Source organism: Nyctereutes procyonoides, unplaced genomic scaffold (genome assembly GCF_905146905.1).
Source record: "Nyctereutes procyonoides isolate TBG_1078 unplaced genomic scaffold, NYPRO_anot_genome, whole genome shotgun sequence".
Classification (NCBI taxonomy): Eukaryota; Metazoa; Chordata; class Mammalia; order Carnivora; family Canidae; genus Nyctereutes; species Nyctereutes procyonoides.
In genome coordinates, this window is record NW_026575142.1 from 45,158,370 (window position 1) to 45,165,035 (window position 6,666).

Sequence of the window (6,666 nt, forward strand, 5' to 3'; positions counted from 1 at the left end):
TATTTTGTTTGTTTCCACTTCCTACATTCTTTTGGATTATTTGAAATTTTGTACTCTATTTTAATGTACCTATTGGGTTTTAAAAGTATATATCTTTGCATAATTTTTACTGGCTTCACTTATTATACTGGATTATAATATAGATACTTAAGTTTTCACAATCTACTTAAAATTAATATTTTACCACTTCAAATGGAATGTAGAAATGTGATCAAAATATGGGTCCTTCTAGTCCTCCCTCTTTATGTTGCAGTTGGCATATATATTTTATATCTACATACATTGAAACCTGCATTAAACAACTCCTTTCAACTGCCATATATATATATTTTTTAAGATTTTATTTATTTATTTGAGAGAGAGAAGAAGCATGAGAGGAAGGGGCACAGGGAGAGGGAGAGAGAATCCCAAGCAGACTCTATACTGAGCACAGAGCCCAAAGCGGGGCTTGATCCCACAACCTGAGCTGAAACCAAGAGTCAGCCACCTAACCAACTGCACCACCCAGGCACCCCACAAAATATATTTTAAAGAACTTCAGGAGAATAGTCTATGACATTTACCTACATTTTTACCATTCCAGTTCCAGGTTCCTCTCTAGTGTATTTCTCTTCTACCTGAAAAATTCATCCATTGTTTCTCTTAGAGCAGGTTGCAGGTGATGAATTCCTTTAGTTTTCCATTATCAAAATGTATTTATTTCACCTTTATTAACTGAAAGATATTTTTACTGGACGTAGTCTTCTGGATTCTTTTCTCTCAGCACTTTAAAAAGGCTGTCGTAATTTCCTTCTATTTTCTATGAGAAATGCTCATTTATTCAACTTACTTTTCTTTTATATTTAAAGATTCTATTTGTTTATTTGAGAGAGAGAACATGAGTGGAGGGACAGGCAGAGGGAGAAGCAGACTCCCCACTGAGTACAGGGCTCAACACAGGGCTCTGAGGACCCTGAAATCATGACCTGAGCTGAAGTCAGACGCTTAACCAACTAACTACTCAAGCACTCCTGTCTTTAGTTTTTAGTAATTTGAATTTCATGCACCTGGATGTGATTTCTTTGAAATTATACTGTTTGGGATCCCTGGGTGGCGCAGCGGTTTGGCGCCTGCCTTTGGCCCAGGGCGCGATCCTGGAGACCCAGGATCGAATCCCACGTCGGGCTCCCGGTGCCTGGAGCCTGCTTCTCCCTCTGCCTGTGTCTCTGCGCCCCTCTCTCTCTCTCTGTGACTATCATAAATAAATAAAAAAAATTTAAAAAAAAGAAATTATCCTGTTTATGGTTCACTAAGCTTGAATATATACATGGTTCACCAAACTTGGGAAGTTTCCAGTCATTAATTCTTTCGTGGGCTTTGAAGAGGTTTTTCAAGTTTTGGGTTGTTTTGTTTTTTTTTTTTAAGATTTTAAAAAATATTTATTTAAGCAATCTCTACACCCAATGTGGGGCTCAAATTCATGACCCTGAGATCAAAAATCACATGCTCTTCTAACTGAACCAGCCAGGCACCAGTCGAGTTTTTATTTTAATCACTTGGTGCTTATCATGACAAATGCACTCCTTAATTACCATCACCTATTTCTCCCAATCCCTCCACCCAGGTCCCCTCTGGCAACCATCAATTTTCTATGGTTAAGAGTCTGTTTCTTGGTTTGTGTGTGTCTCTCTCTTTTTTCCCCTTTGTTGATTTGTTTTGTTTCTTAAATTCCACATATGAGTGAAATCATGGTATTCATGTTTCTCTGACTGACTGACTTATTTCCCTTAGCATTATACTCTCTAGCTCCAACCATGTCATAGCAAATGCCAAGCTTTCATTCTTTTTTATGGTCGAATAATATTCCGTTGTGTGTGTGTATGTCTGTATGTACATATATATATGCCACCTCGTCTTTATCCATTCATCCATCAATGTACTTTTGGGCTGCTTCCATAGCTTGGCTATTGCAAATAAGCCAAGACCTGCTTGGCTTTACTGCTTGGCTGCAGTAAACATCAGGGTACATGTATCCCTTTGAATTAGTGTTTTTGTGTTCTTTGGGTGAATACCCAGTAGTGCCATTGCTGAATCATAAGGTAGTTCTATTTTTAATTTTTTGAGGAACGTCCATACTGTTTTCCACAGTAGCTGCACCAGTTTGCACTCCCACCAACAGTGCATGAGGGTTCTTTTTCCTCGACATCCTTGCCAACATCTGTCGTTTCCTGACTTGTTGATTTTAGCCATTCTGACAGGTATGAGGTGATATCTCATTGTGGTTTTGATTTGTATTTCCCTGATGATAAGTGATGATGAGCATCTATTCATCTGTCTGTTAGCCATCTATATGTCTTCTTTGGAGAAATGTCTGTTCATGTCATCTATCCATTTTTTAAGTGGATTATTTGCTTTTTGGGTGTTGAGTTGCATAAATTCTTTACACATTTTGAATGTTAACCCTTTACCAGATATGTCATTTACAAATGTCTTCTCCCATTCAACAGGCTGCCTTTTAGTTTTGTTGATTGTTTCCTTCACCTTAGAGAAGCTTTTTATTTTGATGTAATCCCAATAGTTTATTATTGCTTTTGATTCCCTTGCCTCAGAGGAGTTTTATAGAAAAAAGTTGCCATGGTAGATGTTGGAGAAATTCTGCCTGTGCTCTCCTCTAGGGTTTTTTTGATTTCAGGTTTCACATTAGGCCTTTAATCCATTTTGGTTTTTTTTTTTTTTAAAGATTGTATTTATTTATTCATGAGAGATACAGAGAGAGGCAGAGACATAGGGAGAGGGAGAAGCAGGCTCCATGCAGGGAGCGTGATGTGGGACTCATTTCCAGAACTCCAGGATCACGCCCCTAGCTGAAGGCACACGCTTAACTGCTGAGCCACCCAGGCGTCCCTCCTGTAATCCACTTTGAATTTATCTTCATGCATGGTATAAGCAAGTGGTCCATTTCATTCTGTTGCATGTTGCTGTCCAGTTTTCCCAACACCACTTATTGAAGAGATTGTCTTTTTCCCTTTTCATATTCTTGCATCCTTTGTCAAAGATTAATTGACCATATAATGTGGGTTTATTCCTGGATTTTCTATTGTGTCCCATTGATCAGTGTGTCTATTTCTGTGCCATCACCACTGTTTTGATTACTATTTTGTGAAATAACTTTAAATCTGAAATTGTGATGCTTCCAGCTTCGCTTTGCTTTTTCAAGATTCCTTTGGGTATTCAGGGTATTTTTTGGTTCCATACAAATTTTAGGATTGCTTGTTCAAGTTCCATAAAAAATGCTGTTGGTATTTTGATAGGGATTGGATTAAATGTATAGATTGCTTTGGGTAGTATAGACATTTTAACAATATTTGTTCTTCCAATCCATGAGCATGGAAAATCTTACCATTTCTAAAAATGTAAAATGCTTCATGATTTTACATGTCATCCTTGCATAGAGTCCATGCTAATCTTCTCTGTATTGCTCCAATTTTAGTATGTGTGCTACCAAAGAGCACCTAGCCATTAACTCTTTAAACATTTTTCTCTTATCACATTCTTTCAGTTATCTTTCTGGAATTCTGATAACATTGAAGTTAGATCTTTTGGTGTTACCCTATAAGTTCCTGAAGCTCTGTTTATCTTTCAACATTTTTTTTTTAGTTGTTGTTCAGAATGGATATTTTAATGGAACAATTTGTCATCCGGATTTTGCTATTGAATCCAACCAATGAATTTTTCAAATTTTCAGTTTTTGTATGTTTTTAGTTCTAAAATTTTCATTTTGTTCTTCACTTGAGATCTTCCATTTATTTGCTGAGACTCTTTAGACTTCCATTTATTACACTTCTTGGAGCACTGTTATCATACCTATTTTTAAGTCTTTGATAATTCCAACATATATGTCTTGTGGGCATCTATTGATTACCTTCTCCCTTGAAAGTTAAAATTTTCTTTGTTGTGTGCTGAATAATTTTAGATTTTAATGTAGACATTTTGAATATTATGTATGAAACTTGGGTCTACCTTAAATCCTCAGGAGAATGTTGATATTTTTGTTGTAGAAGGCAGTCAACCTATTCAGGTTGCAAGTTTCAATCTGTATTCTAGGAATTGTGGTTCCAATGTCAGTTCAGTTTTCAAAGCTTTTACAGTGTTTTTTTTTTTTTAAGATTTTATGTATTTATTCATGAGAGACACAGAGAGAGAGAGGCAGAGACACACACAGAGGGATAAGCAGGTTCCCTGAAGGAAGCCCAATGTGGGACTTAATCCCAGAACTCCGGGATCACACCCTGAGCCAAAGATGCTCAACTGCTGAACCACCCAAATGTCCCAACTTATTCAGTGTTATTCTAAACTGTCCCACATGTGCACCACCTATTGGCCAATCTAGGACCTGAGCAGTGGTCTATTCCATAGTTCAGTTCTCAAAGCCTTTGGTACTGTGTAGGGTCAGGTCGACACATCACAGCCCACAAGTGAGCCTGGGATTCCATACACCACTTTATGTATCACTCTCTTGAGCTCCCTTCTTGTCACATTTGCTGTGACATTTCTAGTTCCCTGAAGGCCTTCTTTCAGTTCTATGTCCAGAAAGCCAGGGCTTTAGTTTCCATTATCTCCCATGCACTTCCCATGACTATCCCTACATACAAGACCAAGCAGCAGAACAGAGAGAGAAAAAAATACAATGGATAGTTGCCCCATTGGTCTTGGACCACATTTCCTCTGCTCAGAGATTACTCTCATTCAGTGTTTTAGATACCTGCCTTTTCACCACTATCTGAGGGTAAATTGGTTCTGAGAATGAAAGTGTTACTGAAAAGAAATTTGTGCCATATCTTCATATCTTGTATAACAGCTTTACTTATTTTTTAGGGCAGATTGCAGTTATATTATGGATAATCAAATCTCCAAATAAGTTTTCTATAATAATAGGAATTACTTTTATAATCATAAATAATAAATATTACTTGAAAATAAAATAGCTATACACATTGTTAAGAAGCTTCTCCTAACTCTGTAATGCTGGTTTAATGTGATTGCTGAAGTCATAGGCACATACCACCACTGTTCTGACACAGAATCCTTTTTTTTTAAAGTAGGCTCTACATCCAACGTGGGGCTCGAACTTATGATTCCGAGATTAAGAATTGCATGCTCTAACGACTGAGCCAGACAGGCACCCCGTTCCCACACAGAAACCTCAATTTTTAAAGCTTGGCTGAGTTCCAGTCACAGCAAAGCAATCAAAAGAGCCTTCTAACTTGGGAAAATTCCATGTTCTCTTTGTTCTCATCTTATTGTGGCTGTTCACAATGAGAGATAAAAAGGTCAGGACTTTGGCTTTCAAAAACCAACGTGGACATATCAAGATAAATACAGTCCTGAACTCATTTGCATAAATGAATCTCTAGTCAATTCTTCAGGACAGAAGATGTCCTTGAGGGCAGTCCGCCATGAGCTTGAAATTATTATCATAGAATTCATGTTTAACTGCTTCCTCTTTCCCATTCATGGTTGAAGTTCAATGGGTCAGAGATAGGTAAACAGTTAATGGTTTGATGTTACGGAAACTGAATAATGAAAGTTCACATATTGAGAAGGAGGAATATGATATCAGAAAAAAATGTTCCTCCCTTTAATAAAGAAACTATAATTAGAGGAAGACCATTAAACTAGTCACTTGACTTGACAGCAACTGGGATTCACCCCCCCCCCCAGACACTTTGTTATAAGGGTCTGTGTTGATGAGAAAACTAAGAGATATGGAATATCACCTATGGCAAATAAAATAAATAAAAATATTGAAATAAACAAATGAAATCTTTAGTCAATTCTGTCTTGGCCACAAGAGTAGTATTGTTATCACAGATTCCAGGTAATAGTCACAATATATGTGAAAAGTGACTAAACTCTAGGAACAGGAAGCAGATCAGTATTTGCCAGGAGCTGGAGGTCACAGAAGGAGCTGATCTTAAGAAATACAGGGAAATATTTGGAATGATGGAACTGTTCCATAATTGAATTATAGTGTACTTTACGCTTTTTCAAAACTTGCAGGGTGAATCTTACTGTCCTTAAATTGTATCTTAATAAAATACTGTATGTGCCTGGCAGATAGTAGGTAGTCAACAAGAGAAACAGAGAAATAAGTTTTTGCTTTAGAGGATGAGTTATGTTCTAGAAAATGGAAAGAATATGAGGGCCAGTCCATAAACTTCATACTCATACCTTGAAAAGCCAATGTGATCAGTGTAACAAAAGTTGGAATGCCTATAAACCTTGTTTCTATCATTCTCCATTGATAAGATACAGGAATAGGGTTTTAAAAAGGTAGCAACTGGGCAGGCCTTGTCAGGTCTCTCCAGTTTGGAGGTAGAAAAAGCAATTTATAAGTAAAATGACTCAGCAGAAGTGTATTTAATGGGCCTTTAAACCCTAGGACTGACAGTTGCATAGTGGTGACAACACTCTAGGTCAAAGTCACATTAGCCAGTAACATTTGAATAAATGAAGCATGAGGCTTTCCCACAACTCTCAGGTACTTTGAAATATGTGCTTCCACAGATATGTGACTGGGAAAGGGACAGAGCATGAGGTACGTGGCAGCCACTGAAGTGGACAGAAGTGAAATAGGGTCAAACAATGGGGTATTTTCTAAGCTCAAGTTTTTGGCATGCTATAGAT

At 37.4% G+C, this 6,666-nt stretch overlaps 1 non-coding gene across 1 annotated transcript; it reads right to left on the bottom strand.

Moving 5' to 3' along the window:
- Window positions 1-3,386: 3,386 nt before the first annotated feature.
- On the bottom strand, window positions 3,387-3,491 carry LOC129498991 (U6 spliceosomal RNA). The gene has a single exon (XR_008662260.1). It is a non-coding gene; the product is annotated as a U6 spliceosomal RNA (small nuclear RNA).
- Window positions 3,492-6,666: the final 3,175 nt, after the last annotated feature.